The sequence below is a fragment of the Opisthocomus hoazin genome, chromosome 2 (genome assembly GCF_030867145.1).
Source record: "Opisthocomus hoazin isolate bOpiHoa1 chromosome 2, bOpiHoa1.hap1, whole genome shotgun sequence".
Lineage (NCBI taxonomy): Eukaryota > Metazoa > Chordata > Aves > Opisthocomiformes > Opisthocomidae > Opisthocomus > Opisthocomus hoazin.
This window is the reverse complement of record NC_134415.1, coordinates 6,074,835-6,090,586: the sequence shown is the minus strand read 5'-3', so window position 1 is coordinate 6,090,586 and position 15,752 is coordinate 6,074,835.

Sequence of the window (15,752 nt, the reverse complement as noted above, 5' to 3'; positions counted from 1 at the left end):
GTGCTTGGCCCAGTCTTATTCAACTTATTCATCAATGATCTGGATTAAGAGTTAGAGTCTACCCTTAGCAAGTTTGCTCACGACACAAAACTGGGAGGAGTGGTGGATACACCGGAAGGCTGTGCTGCCGTTCAGCGAGACCTGGACAGGCTGGAGAGTTGGGCGCAGAGGAACCTGATGAAGTCCAACAAGGGCAAGTGCAGGGTCCTGCACCTGGGGAGGAACAACCCCATGCACCAGTACAGGCTTGGAGCGGACCTGCTGGAGAGCAGCTCTGTGGAGAGGGACCTGGAAGTGCTGGTGGATGACAAGAAGTTGACCATGAGCCAGCATTGTGCCCTGGCTGCCAAGTAGGCCAGTGGGATCCTGCTGTGCATTAAGAAGAGTGTGGCCAGCAGGTCGAGGGAGGTTCTCCTCCCCCTCTACTCTGCCCTAGTGAGGCCCCGTCTGGAGTACTGTGTCCAGTGCTGGGCTCCCCGGTTCAAGAAAGATGAGGAGCTACTGGAGAGAGTCCAGTGGAGGGCTACGAGGATGATGAGGGGACTGGAGCATCTCTCCTACGAGGAAAGGCTGAGGGAGCTGGGCTTGTTCAGCCTGAAGAAGAGAAGGCTGAGAGGGGACCTAACATATGCTTACAAATATCTGCAGGGTGGGTGTCAGGAGGATGGGGCCAGACTCTTTTCAGTGGTGCCCAGCGACAGGACAAGGGGCAACGGGCACAAACTGAAGCAGAGGAAGTTCCAGCTGAACATGAGGAAGAACTTCTTCCCTCTGAGGGTGACGGAGCCCTGGACCAGGCTGCCCAGGGAGGCTGTGGAGTCTCCTTCTCTGGAGATATTCAAGACCCGCCTGGATGTGGTCCTGTGCAGCCTGCTCTTGGTGACCCTGCTTTGACAGGGGCATTGGACTAGATGACCCCTGAACATTCTGTGATTCTATGATTCTGTGATTCCTCGTGTTGCACGTGAGGTCTGACATTGATCAGCTGAATTAAGATACTGTAAAACTTGGGGTCACAGAAGGGTGAAATCATGGCATTTCTACTCATCAACCCCACCTCCAGTATATTGATTTTGAGGCTGAACCATGTTCATCTGCTGTCTCAGGATTCAAAATCCAAAGAAACGTCACAACTCCAGCCCACCTGTCCCTAAAGAAAAAGTTTTCAAGGGATCAGATGTTTCCCAAACCTTTGCATGACCCCTCCGAAGGCCTGGGTCCATTTAAATCGGGGATTTGTAGCACAGGTTTGGTTTTCTTGCTTTCACATTCATTCTCTCAGGCCACGTAGGGTAGGCAAGGCTGCCCTGCCCTGCTTGCTGCTGTTCTGCTGATGGGATATTGTCTCCTTCCCATTAAGAAGTGCTGTCTCCTCCCCTGCCTCCTGTGGCACAGACCCCGGTGAAGAGGCCTCCCTGCAAGGGGAGCACAAAGGTACAACGGTCTGCATTGATGCCACCAAGAGAGCGAGTAATTAAAGCGCTCCTGGCCAGAAAAGAGCTTCTGCAGACGGTTGCTGACTGCAGACCCGGTTTCTGACAGCAGCAGCTGATGCACAATGAGCCCATTCAGCTGCTGACAGGTCCTCAGTGCTCACAGGACATGCTGGCCTTCAGCTTAATTCAGTGTGTAATGGATAAATCACATGAAGGCTTTGCTCCCTGTGCTCACCCCAACTGGGAAGCGCGGCACTGGGGAAGCCTGAGCAGCCTTTGCCATGTTTTCACCCCCAGGCTTTAAAGGAGGCTATTTCACTGGCCGTGGTTTCTAGCTGCCTTTCCTTGAAGTCCTGAGTCTCTTTCCTACTGGTTTTATCAGGTTTCCTTGTCCTCAATTTCCTCCTCTGCTCATTGCTGGGTGGCTCCCGCTGCCGGCAGCTCCTGCTCCTGAGCAGTGCAGCCCCTCCGATCCTGTGGTATCACTGACACCGACCCTCAGCGGTACCCAAGCATCACCGCCAGCACCGTACGGCGTGGCAGGCAGCAGGGAGGGCACTGGGGACAGGCTCGCTCTGCCCCTTCACCCCATGATGTGGGCCAGAGATTGGGGCTTGATTTGGGTTTGATCAGGTGTGATTTCTGTGTGGAAGATAAGGGGTGGAAAAGCAGGTCAGACAGTGAAATTGGGGGACTATGGTTTAGGAGGGCGTGGTGTGTGACTGGAGGGAGTGGATAGTTTGGAGGCAGATAGAATAGAAAGCAGTGGGGTGATGGCTGAATTCTTCTTGCTCCCTCCAAAATTTTCTGGGCCAATTTGATCATGAATGCACTAAGAAAATCCCATCTTGTTTCTGTTTCCCTGCTGCATCACGACTGACCCCATCAAGGAAGGCCGTATCCACACTGTGCACTGCAGGCAAAGCTCTGGCACGCTCGGCGCAGGAGAAACACGCACAAGCTCGGGCTCAACCTGTGTGACACCGTGAGCACGGCACTCAGCTGAGCCAGCACATGATGCCCCTCCGCAGGACCCATGCAGCACATGCAATGCTGTCTCCACTCCGTGCAAACGTGTACCGTCCCTGTGCTCTCGGCCTCCAGCGGGAAAGAAGCCTTTGCCAGCATGGGAGCCAACCTGCAGCTGAGGAAATGGCTCAAAGCAGGGCAGATGAAACAAGCTTGCTGAGGGCCATGTCCAGCTGGGTTTTGAACGTCTCCGATGATGGAGGTTGCCCAGCCGCCCCGGTAGCCTGCTCCTCTGCTTGGCCACAAGCATAGTGAAGAAGTTTTTCCTAATATCCATTGACTCATAGAATAGTTCAGGTCATGATGACCAATATTATCTCATGGCAGGAAGGGCATCTTTTCTTTCCTTGATGTGCGTGCCCTTGTACAAGCGGCAATATCAGCTTAACTGCTGTGCGTGCACAGAGGGGAAAGTGGGGCTCTCAACATGCGATGCAGGGCTGCCTGAAAAATGCAGGCAAAAGTGGCTCTGTGGGGAATAAAAACCATGCTCCAATAGCTCTTAAAAGGCCTTGTAGCTCAAACTTGGCTCAAGAAGTTTGAAATCTCGTCAATGAATGACGCTTAGTTTATGGGTTTAGATAGAAATCAAATAAATGTGTAGAGTTCTGGCTAAGAAACATGTTTGGGATTAATGGCTTGTAGGATTTAAAAATAGCTGTATCATTTTAATTAGTTTGGGAGTCCTTTGGTGGTCCTATGTTGTGAAAGCTGCCAGGAACTGCTACAAGCAGCAGGACGTATGAATATCCTTTTTGTGGAGCATTATGTGGGATCCAGTTCTGCTCATGAAGTCTCTTCATATCAATCAGTTGAGTAAGAGCAAACAACTCTTTAAGAAAAGGTGGGTGCCCACCCTTGGATTCCATCTGGGTTTGGATTTTGTTGCTCTGATGTTGTCACCTCATGTCCTGCTGTTTGGTGGCTGTTGGAGAGCCCCAGCGATACCTTTGTGGGGGCAGCCGAGGCAGCTGTAGATCTGCCCCATGCCTGGAGCAGGCTGCAACACTGTCAGGTGCGTGGTGCAACTCCCCGTGCCGCTTTGTTGGCAATGGAGGGAGCTGTGGGGACCAGGGGAGATGGCTGCATGCCCTGGAAAGGCAGAGGAGGAGCTGGACTGAACCCCGTGGTCAGGACCCAGGACCGTGTGGCACTGCGGCAATGCCCCAGTGAGGGCAGGTGGGACAGGACTCCCCCAGTGCCAAGTGACCCCTCACAACGCACAAGACCTGACAGCTCCACTTCAGCCTCTCCAGGCCACTGGGTCCCAGAAGATCTGGCTCAGGCTCAACATCTTCTCATCCGTGAACATCATCCATGGTTTGGATCGATCCTTTTGCTGCTCAACCAGGAGCTGAAGGAACACCCATGACTTATCCACGGTAGGATCTCCCCAGCTGTGGACAAGCCCATACCAGAAGCTGCTTTCTTTGCTTATTTTGGAGGGTGAAGATTTCTGCATTCTCCTGCCAGCCCTTAGAAAAAAAGCCTGCAGATCTGGAAATTCATCACGTACAAGCTCTGCCAAACACACCAAAATCCAGCATTTCAACAGTTAAATGAGATCCTACCCCACCCCGCCTTCTGCAGAAAGTTCCGTCTGAACATGAGGAAGAACTTCTTCACTCTGAGGGTGACGGAGCCCTGGAAGAAGTTGCCCAGGGAGGTTGCTGAGTCTCCTTCTCTGGAGATATTCAAGACCCGCCTGGACAAAGTCCTGTGCAGCCTGCTGTAGGTGACACTGCTTCGGCAGGGGGGTTGGACTAGATGACCCCCAGAGGTCCCTTCCAACCCTGAACATTCTGTGATTCTGTGAAAGCAAGAAGTCAGAGTTTGCTGCCATAAAGCCCTCTCCACCATGACACCCAGCGCAACTTCTCCACTGGCTGCTGCTGGTCTTTTTTTCTGCTGAGCCTGATTACTGAGATGCTGCTTAGTGGCCCAGGTCACTCTGGCTTTCCGCACCGCACGGTTGCACAATTCATGTGTAAATGTCAAGTTTTAGCAGATCCCAGCCCCCGTGCGAGGGGGAAGCGAGCAAGCGGGAGGGCGAGGGGCGGAGGGGAGGGAGCGGGCGCGTGTTGCGGTACAGTGGGGAGGAAACAATACCCGCCGCATATGGGATGGGTCAATAGGCTGCCATATGCCGGCTCCCTCGGCGCTCTGCTGCTTAATCCCCACTTTCAATATCGTTATCAGTGCTGGTTGCTCACCCCCTCTCCAGGAAGGTGGTTTATACTTTGCTGTTTAATGCGTGCTTGTTTTTAAGGCTAGGAGTACTTTTGCTTTGTTGTACCCTTATTAAGATTGAGGACAGACTAACAGGGAAAGGCTATTTCTCTGAAAGCAGCACGAATGACTACACAGCCAGCCTGAGAAAAGCATGAAATTAATCTTTTCTTAGCAAAAGACTTTCAGTCATGACGTTTAGTTTGGAGCATTCGCTCTGTGAAGCAGCAGGGCTGTTGGGATGGAGTACAGAAAGGGCTTTGTTCATGCTTCCTCGGCTTGATTTATATGATGAAGGGGTTCTCGCTCCGCATAATATTTCATCTCTGCACGGTGTTGTGGTACCGATGGAGCATGAAAATCTCCAGTTATCAAACATGAACTCTCCACTCAGCAGCTCCTTATTCCACATCCTCCTCAGATCCTTATTCCGCATCCTCCCCAGCAACGCGTGGGTCCTGGCACCCCCCAAAGCTGGCAGAGCAAGCAGGGGGTTCTTATGCGGACCCTGATGGGTCCTCATGTTTCATTCAGCGTGGCACCGGCGAGCATACACCTTTCTGATTATAAATGAGCTGAGCAGTGAGGGTAAACAGCCCTCCCTCTGACAGCAGGTTGTGTTTGCAGCAGGGTTTCAGGGCGTTGACTCAAAGGGGGGTATCCCAACCCTGGGGACTTCCCAATCCCCAAGCCACCCATGGTGGGCTTACTCCTCTGTGTGCGGGATGCTGGCTAGCCTGCTTCCCCGGACCGTGCTCCTGCTTTTCCCCTGCAGATCACAGAATCACAGAATCACAGAATTACAGAATAGTAGGGGTTGGAAGGGACCTCTGTGGGTCATCTAGTCCAACCCCCCTGCCGAAGCAGGGTCACCCAGAGCAGGCTGCACAGGACTTTGTCCAGGCGGGACTTGAATATCTCCAGAGAAGGAGACTCCACAACCTCCCTGGGCAGCCTGGGCCAGGGCTCCGTCACCCTCAGAGGGAAGAAGTTCTTCCTCATGTTCAGCTGGAACTTCCTGTGCCTCTGTTTGTGCCCATTGCCCCTTGTCCTGTCACTGGGCACCACTGAAAAGAGCTTGGCCCCATCCTCCTGACACCCACCCTTCAGATATTTATAGGCATTTATAAGGTCCCCAGGAGGTCCCCGATGTCACCATCTCCTGCAGCAGGGCAAGGGGGGTTCCTCCTCCTGTCCCTCCAGATGACTCTCACTCATCGCCACTGCACCATCCTTTTACCCAAACTCTCCTGTGGTGCCTCTGGCAGCCCTTCCACCTTCTCCAGGCCAAACTGCTAAAGTCCTGTGTTGCTCTGTCTACTTTCCCACAGACACCTGTGCTGTGGATGTCTTGGGGGAAGTTTTGTTGTAAGAAATCCCTGGGTTTAGCTCCAGGGCTGAACAAAGATGAGGCTGTTTGTTGTCTTCTTGCCTTCAGGACAGAAAGGCAGCCAGCAATAAGTTTCTAACACAATCAAACTATTCAAACCCTTAACTCTGAAGACCATTTTGGGACTATGGCTGAGGTTACTGGTTTGTACATAGCCACTGAAGATGCTTACGCTGGTGGGTCTGAAAAATGCTTGGTCAGGTTGGATTGCTCCTTAGGGAGGTATTAGAAAAAGGCAGAAAAACTGGCAGCCCTTTTCTGAAAGTGAGACTCCAAGCGAGAGCTCTGCAGTGGATTAATTAGTAGGTGGTGGCTGGGAATCTGACGAGCTGCTTCTTAAAATTATATCCTGCCCCTCTGCTCGTGGGACAGCTGAGCGATGTTTTTCAAAAACACGAGCACCGTGGGTGTCTAAAATTATCAGAGAGATTTTATATCAGAGGACGGGGCTCCACTATAACCCCGGATGGGTATTTCCATTCAGACAGGAACAAACCACCCATATAACCACAGATCCTCCCAAACTTGATAGTTACAGTCTGCGGGCAGATACGGCAGTTGTCAAAACCTGAGGCTCAGACTTGACCAAGGTGAGAGAGAGAGATTTGAACTGCTGGCTTGAAATGGGTTTTGAGCTGAAATTTTGCTTTCGTCCCTCTCTAATCCTCAGTAATCCCTAATATCTTCTTTTTCTCCCTTAATGTATGACTTGATGTCACTGGTTAATGGAGTAAGGAACCTGGGAACAGGGACCCTCAGCGCTACATATGTGCATGCTGAACATCATGCTGTGCTTGACAATAAATTTATATAAGCAAAGCTCAAATGGCTTGTGGTAGCATCGGGTGCCCTGGGACAACCTGACTCATCTGATTCTTCATTCTCCTTCGTTATAGATTCTGTTAGTCCACAAAAAATTTAACCACAGAAAATCTCATTAAAGATCACTGCCATTCTCTTTTCCTTTTGTTTGTTTGCCGCCTGTATCGCAGCAGCTGCTGCCCCACGTCTGTAAGCTGAAAATGCTCCCCGGCACACAGAGCTTGTGCATTCCACATGAGACGACAGAAAACAGCAAAACACCCATAATGCCATCATTAGAGGAATCACAGGGCTCCTGTTGCTTACCCACAGCTACGGTACACTCACATTTCTAAAACATTGCCGTTTGATGTCTTCATAATGATCCCCAGCCCTGATCCCTCCCTCAAGAGAGCTGCTCTTAGGTTGCTCTTTCCCAGCAGGACTTTTTGCCTGGACTTACCAGCTAAAGCACGGGGAAGGCAGCTCCTGAGCCAAGTGCTAGAGGCAACGGGGATGCTTGTACCACTGCTGGGGTGAGTTCCTCCATTCCGGGGCAAAATACCCCCAAGGGCGACGGGTGCTGTGCCAGGGATGGGGTGAGAACAAGGCTCTTAGCCATGACTCCTACGTGGAACCTGCATGACTCCTATGCAGGACGTGCACGACTCCTACACGGGACTTGCATGACTCCTACGTGGGGCTTGCACGACTCCTACACGCTGCACACACCCTCCTCTCTGTGCTGAACGGTGGTACCAGTGCCACAGGGGCCATGGCAAAGGGAAATTTCCTCTTACTGGTCCTATTCTTCTCTGACAGTTGCCTGCTGAGGTACACATCCCATGTGTTTGGTTAAAGTCCTGAAAAAAAGTTTAATAAAATCCATTCCACCATTTTTTTTTTCTCGTGCAAAATCAGTGGCTGTGTGCTGCAAAGTCGAGCTCTGGCAGAGACGCTGTGGGGAGAGGAAGATTACCACTTGTCATGAAACGACCTATTACAACTGAAGCGCTGGGTGGGTGGGTGGGAGGATGTTGCTGTAGGAACCTTCCTATCAGTTTCTTAAGCTTGTAGGATAAAAATCATCTCACACTTACCTGGGGATTAACATATAGGGGATTTGTTAATCAGTCAGGGCTATGTCATATATACTCTGGTGCTTATCTTCTGCAAATGAAAACTGTCATGACGGGAACATGTAAAGTGAGCATAGTACACAGCAGTCACAGAAATGGCCTTTTAAACATTTAATTGAAATCTTACATGGCTGCTTATTAAAAAGAATACATCCAGGTGGGTTAGTGACTGAAGAGTCACTGTGGGGCGATGTGAAGGAGTGGAAGGGCTATTGTATTCCTTCAAGTGGAAAAGGCAAGCTCAGAGAGGTTGGGTGACTGATCTGGGTTAGTCTGTCCTCTATGACATTAACTTGTCTGGCACAGTCACTGGCAAAACCTGGCTGGTGAGTGCCTTCTCACTGGCTAGAGAAGTACTTCGACTTATTTTGTTAAATCTTAGCCTCAAACAATGGGGACCAAAAAGCAAAAGGCTGCTTCTGGCCTTGAAAATGGCATCTGTACTAAAATAGCCAGAGGCTTCTTGTTTTGTAATCAGCAATCTCATTTTCTTAATACATGAAGATTGTCAATTATTTTCTCCTTTTTTAGCTCCCAGACAAATACTTCTACTTGTCTTTCATCTTTCTACATCCCTAACTGGTTGCTGCCCTAATTTTTTATTGTTTTGCTTTTTTTTGTTGGGAGTTTATTTGATTTACAAATAAAGTTATTAGAAAGAAGCCTTAAGTGATGCTATCTTTAGCAGCATTAGGAAAATAATGCAAACCGTATAAAAAATCTGTGCCATAAGCAATCAGAATGATCCTTTTTCAACAGAAATTCTCTTCTTTTTTTGTGTTTGGTAGAGCTGGATGTCTAAATTCATGGGTCACACTGTGGTTTTTCTTGGTTTTACTAGCACAATTGGGAAGACTGGAGCCAGGCTCCAATGTTCCTCTTGACTTACAAAAAGAGGTTGGTGTTATCGGGCCACCCTGGGAGAACATGAGAAGATGGATGCCTCCTTCTGAAGAAATTTGAGTTCTAGTGCGCAGACGGTAAATTGGAAATTTGGGGTGAGTTTCTGAAATACCAGGGGCGTGTGTGAGGATGGAAGGGAAAGGCCATTGCAGCTGCCAACCAGTTCCACAGCAGGGACCTCAGTAGGGGCCTTCAGCCTTTCCCAGCTGTCTTCAAAGCCAGCACCATTTTCAGTGGTGGGTGGAAAGGGATATCCTCCCTGTCTAGCTGCGGACAGCACAAGTGAGAAAGGCTACAGAAGGATTTCTTTAATTTATGCCTGGTTAACTCATCCCAAATCATCAACAGGTTAGCCCAAACGAGAACTCCATGAGCCACTGTCCCTTTACGATAGGTGTACAAGGAGCTGTGGGTAAATCGTCGCAAAGTACTTCCAACCTGATGCCAGACCCTGGGAAAGAGTGGTCCTGGAAACAAAACCTACTCACCACTTTCTCAGTCTCCTCTTCCATGCCTGTATTCACTGATTTGAGTGAGAGTAGGCTAATTTTCCAGAAAAAAATCAGCAAAGCTGTGGGTTTGCATCCAAAACCTACAAAAATTGTCAGTGTGGCTTTATAACAGAGTAAGACCAGGTCTTATTGTTTCTTGAGAACTTTCAAGCAAAAATTCTTCTTCGTTGTTTTGGTTTGAATCTGAAAATCCAAGTGACAAGTAAGAACGTCGCTACCAGTATGACCCACTTTCAAAGTAAGGAAAATTTTCATGCGAAGCTCTGGAAATGAAGACAAGCAAATCTTGCAGAGCCTTACAAACCTCAGAGCAAGGGTAAAATGATGACAAATTCAGTTAATAGTGTTCTTCCTTGATTAATCTACTGTGACAGAGAAGCTTTCATGAGTTAGATCAAATGCCCTAAAATAAAATAGTAAAATATCTCCTCTTCAGGAAGAATTCCACAGAAATCATTATTTTTTAAAAAATTTTTTAAAACCCCGTTACTACCTAAAACATTCCTTCAGATAGTTTCAGTAGGAAATATTGATAACCAAAGGTCAACCAAAAAGCAGTATTAAAACAGTCCATTTCAAAATACATGATTTTATTTTCTTTTCAAGTGAGCCTTCATTCGTTCTGAAGGCTGAACAATGAGGCGACTTCCCAATTACTTTTCTAGGTGACTGAAACGAAAGAAAATTAACTGTCAGTAGTAATGCCCAGGGTCAGGCGCTTTACCTTGTACCTTATTTGTATGAGACTTCTCCAACCACATTAGTCCGTGCTGTTTTATTAGCAGGAGGTTTTATTTGCAGGTTTTCTCTTGCTCCCAGTTGTAGGGTGGTTTTTGCATAGCTGTGGCAGGGTGCCAGCGTGTTGTCAGCGAGGCCCATTAGATCATTATCCGGCATCACAGCGTATCACGGAGCCGTGCAGTGCTCCTACAGCGATAAAATCCTGGTTCCCCGGTGAATTTTGGAGAAATGTTTATGGTGGCACTTGTTAAAGTTAAACGTCTATTAGGAATCCTACTAAAATCTCTCTTTTTTTTTGTGGAAAGCATGCTGTATTCAGTCATTTACGTTCTTTCTGGGTAGAAAGGAGGGGTGTGGGAAAAGCCTGTGTGTTTGTAATTATTGATTTCTTCATTTTGAAATAAAATGCTTTGGCTTTTTTTTTCCAAAAGAGGTGGGCACAGAAAAAGCTACAAGGATTAGCTTTTAATATTTGCTTTACTTTCTTTTAAAAGCTGCAGGTCTGGGAAAGCGTTTCCCCGCCCTGTAAACTAATGAATTCCTGTATTTGTATAAAACCATAACAAATAATCACAAAAGACTGGAAAAATAAGTCTTAATTAGGTTTTGCTCGAGCAGAGCAACTGCAGAAGTGTTGGGGGGAGGGGTGAAATGAGGGGGTTGGGGTTTTTTTTCTCTTCTGTCAGCTCTGTTCTTAAAGTCAAAGGATTTTCATACTCTGTTGCTTGTGTCTTTCTTTCCATTAACTCTGCATTTTACTTTTTTGGGCTCTACTCTTGCCAGCACTAAAGCAGATGCTTATTGTAACAGTCCACTAAATCCCACGGCTTTTCACTGAATCCTCCCCAAATTTTCAGCGTCCTTCCTGATTCACAGACCCCAAGAGCAGGCACGGTGATTCCCTCTCGCTCAGTGGTTCCTGGTCTGCAGCCCAGGTCAGCATGGACCTCCCTGACTGGGGTGTGATGCTCGGATCTGCCTTTCCGCTGACCAGGCAGCTGGACCTGCCCCTGATTTCCCACAGTTTCGGAAAGGACCTGATCCCCCACGTGCCGGCACTCTCCAACCCAATGTGAGCTGTAAAATCCATGCCTTGTTTGCTGGGATTGTGTTCCCAGGGAACCAAATCACTCAAGATGACTGACATACCTAGTTTAATGCTTGTCGCTACTTTTTGATCATCCGCAGGCTTTGCCGGTGGTGTCTCCTCCAGCTCATTCATAGAAATATCAAGCAAGCCCCCTGCTACTCTTTGCAAGGAAACTTGCCAGAAGCACACCGCTTTGTAATGCCACGCACTCTTGCACTTCCCCATCCGCTGTTTCATTTCAAGATCTCTCCTTTAGCCGACTTCCAAGTCAGGCAGTCAGTGTCACGCTGATTTTCTTCACTGCTCACATTTCTTAACCAAAATGTTGCCCTTCATCAAGTGAGAAGCCATGCAGGTGCCGAAAGATGCGTTAGTAAACTGAGATGCTGCCTCTATCAATCACACCAGCAATCCCACGGGAACAGGGTTTCTGATGAGTTTAGTAAACCTCTTCAGTTTGTAAAAATCATAGGAAAGTTGCAGAGTCACCATCCCTGGAGGGGTTAAAAAAATGTGTAGATGTGGCACTCTAGGACATGGTTTAGCAGGCATGGTGGTGTTGGTGTGATGGTTGGACTTGGTGATCTTAGAGGTCTTTTCCAGCCTTAATGATTCTATAATTCTGTGATTCTATGAAATATTTGCAGGGGATCATGTAGTCTGGCCTGTTGTTTGAAGAAAGACTTTACCAACACTGGGTCAGTCAGACATGGTTTTGTTGCTGAGGCTTGCAGGCCTTTAAGGATGCTGATTCAGCAGTCTCCCTGGGCACCTCCTCCAGAGCTGCCCTACCCCTCCTCCAGTGAAGAGGTTTTTCCTAATGTACAACCTTATCCCATCCATCCCAGCCACATTTTGTGTCCATTGCCCCTTGCTATGTCATCTGGCAGTACCACCTTTGTAACCACCCTTTAGGTAGTTTTAGACAGCTATTAAATTAGCCCCCACACCGCACTAAGCAATCCCAGCACCCCCAGGCTCTCCTTACAGGGCAAGTTCCCTCAGCCCCCACCATCACTGTGCCCCTCCACTGGACTCGCCCCAGTTTCTTCACATCCCTGTTGAACTGGGAGATCCCAAATGGGACACGGTATTCAAGATCTGACCACACCAGTGCTGGACACAAGGGAATAACAACCCTTCTTAGTCAACTTGCCAGGCACCTCCCAGTGCAGCCCAGAGAGCCGTTTGCTTTGCTTGCAATGAGAGCACGCTGTCGGCTCTTAAGCAGGTTAGCATCCAATGCAACCCTGAGGTCCTTTTCAGCAGGGCTGCTACTAAATCATAGCTCTACTCCTCCGTAATTCGTTGCTAAGCATTTCCTGCACCAGCCAGCTCTTGCTGCCCATAGGCATGAGCTGAAATGTTGCAATTGCCTGGCTTGCCTAGTGTACTCCTCTGCAAGTCTAGCAGAATACTAATTTTCTCCTAGTCCTCTGGAAACATCTTTCAAAAATCAATAGGACATAGTATAGCCACCATAGACTCTTGGATGTAAACAGTCCCTATCTGCTGGTTCAAAAATAACTACTTTTTTAGCAGGCATTTTTTAACTTGTTGCTGGGCCATAAGAAGCATTTTACAGTCACCCTTCCCCTCACCCCTTGTATCATGAAAAAAATATTGACCATACCTATCTTCCCAGAGTATTACTGTTAAGTACTGCATAGAAAGCATTAGTACCGTTTGCTCCTAATCTATAATCCTGCTCCTTCTTGCCTTTCAGTTCTACCATGAACACAGGCTGAATTTTCTTTGTCATTTGTGATAACTGTTCTTAACTTCTAATTCATATTAGTGTTCATCGCCTTTTTATTTCTCCTAATCTAACATGTCCCTTGTATACTTGCCTTCACCACTTTTCTTAGATGGGCCTTTTTTTTAGGTCAGTGCATGCCTCTGTCTTGATCATAGGACAGGGGCTAAACAGGGTGTTGCAGTACCATGTCAGTGCCAGCTGCACAGGAGAGGTTAGGTGCAGATAGAATGTTTTTTCTCTTTTAAAACTCACATATTTTCTATTATCAGGATTTCTTAATGTTCAAGCTACATGGAAACCAACCACATTTTGTCACTGAAACTATCTGGCAATGGGCTTCATCCTGCTCCCTGTGCTTAGCTATAAAGCAGGAGTAATTTCAGCCTTCTTGCTGGAGTGACAAAAGATCGAAGCTGAACTCTCCTTCAGAGAGCCATAAGAAGCTGCCTGCAAGGCTGATGATAGACATTTCTATTTGAGACCCCACCTTAAACTGACGCAGAGGTTCCTTTGTGTGCCTAGACCAGTTGGTTTGCACTGAAGGCCTCAGCGTGGCAGATGCACAGCGTCTGGCTCCTGTAAGGTATCCCTTGCCCAAGGCCCTGCGGATCCACCTCAGCTTGCAAAGACCCCATGGACAGGTTGGTGGTGCACCCTTGGACACGCTTCCCTGCCGTCCCTGAGGACTTTCTAACACCACCATCAGGATGACTTTTCCAGCTGTTGCTTCCCAATGATGTTTTTCTGTTACTAGATAAAAATGGGAGAGCGAGGCGGCTTACACCGCAGAAAGACCCTGCTGTCACAAGCTGCGTCTTCACCAAGACCATGCATCTCAGTGGCGAAGCCCAGAGTGCAGTGCAGGGTCCCTGCTGTCCCTTGCTTGCCGTTGCTGTGCTTGCCTCTTTGAAGGACATCCACTGGCGCTTCTGTACTCACAAAGTGCCCTGGGTGCAGGTCTAATCTGTGGCCAGCTCAGCCCTTTTGGAGCTTTTTTTTTTACCAGTTTAGGACCACCGGCAGAACTGGCTGCACACAGATGTGGCCACAATGCCTGTACCTGCTTGGTGTCACCGTTTCACTGTGGTGGCCATGGGGCTTTTTCTGAAGCCTACATCTTCTCTTGGCCCTCCCCAGGCAGGTGCAGCTGGGCACACACCAGTCCTTCAGTGCTGGATCCTATAAGAGATGAGGGTCCCATCAGAGCCACCAGTGCTGGACCTGGCCCCCAGGAAGGATCCTTGCTGCTCCAGCCCATCTTCAGAGCGTGTGTTTACAACTGAGTCATGAACACTTGAAAACCCAGGCTCCTGGCAGAGAGAAAAGCAGGACTTTAGCCTGAGCGGTGGCTTGGGCTAGGACCTGGCACGCTGGCTGAGTTTGCTGGTGCAGGGAGCAGCTTCCCTTCCCTGCTGCAGGTTTTTCCAGCCAGCTCTTCTGCGTGCCAGGAGAGTAGCTAGGCAGACTGGGACTGCCAAAGCAGGGGGTTATCTTTTATTGACCCAACCAGCTGAGAGGCAGTGCTGTGCCCCAGAGGTCCCATTTGAGAGAGATGGGGGTGGCAATGCGGGGTTTTACTGTCTCAAGGTATCAGACTCTGATCTGCCCTCCACCAGCCCAAATCTGAGTAGTTCCACTGCTATCCAAGAGGCCCTACAGGAATAACGCTCCTGGCAAGCTGGCAGCCCTTTAGGACTGTAGCTCTCTGAACAGACCAAAGCAGATTACACCAAAAGCTGGACCACACATTAAACCTAATCCAGGACCAAGCAAAGAAAACCTGTGGAAAGGGCAGGAGAAACATCCTTTGCACTTGGGACTGTGAGTTCCTGAAGCTCTTGGCTTCAGCTGTGATGAAGCACATCATCCCAGCATTCGGTGTTGTTCCACAATGGGGAGAGCCAGGCTACACAGTTTGCTGACCTCACTCCTTCACTCTGGATCTGTGACCTGCTGAAATCCAGGGAGTCCCCTCCTGTCCCTCAGTAGGCTTTTCAGCTGACCCTGCATGTTGCACTCTGCTAACCTGCCAGCAACTGAGTTTAACCCAGCTGATGGGATGTGGAAAGCAAACTTGAAAACCCATGGTGGCATCCCTCCATGAAAGCAGGCTGAGTATCTCGGAAGAGGAAGAACCTATGCCGGGTGTGACTCTGCTGTCACCTGGCCTGGGGACAGTGAATTATGAATAGCACTATCCCGTGAGCTCCGAACAACTGCTGATAAGAAATACAGCATCAAAATACGAGCACGGTGAGCAGGCTGGGGGCAAGGTTTGCAGCAATGATGGGACTCGGCAGCAGTAAGGGCACATCAGAGTGATGGAGCATGGAATTTTGGAGCATTAGTCTTGGCCTCTTCGGAGCCATGGCAAGAAGAGCGAAGAGTCCGTAATCACAAACTGTAGTTACGAAGGCAGAGGACCGCACTGTTCTTGCCTGAAGAAGGGGGAGTCACCATGGCATTGCTTGTCCCTTGTGATGGGCTCAGTGTGTTACTTGCCCGTTATTTTTTTCCTACTGGAAACAAATTGGATCTGTACCACTTTTGTTGTCTTTGAAATACTAAATGGTTTATGTCCAACAGAGCTGAGCACTTAACTTTAGGGGGTTCCACTTGGCTTGCTGCCCAGCCTGGTGAATCCCCAGGGAAGATCTTTAAAGGCTGCCCGAAAGAAAACAGCTTTAATGACATAATAAATAAGTACACCCACACCACAAGGA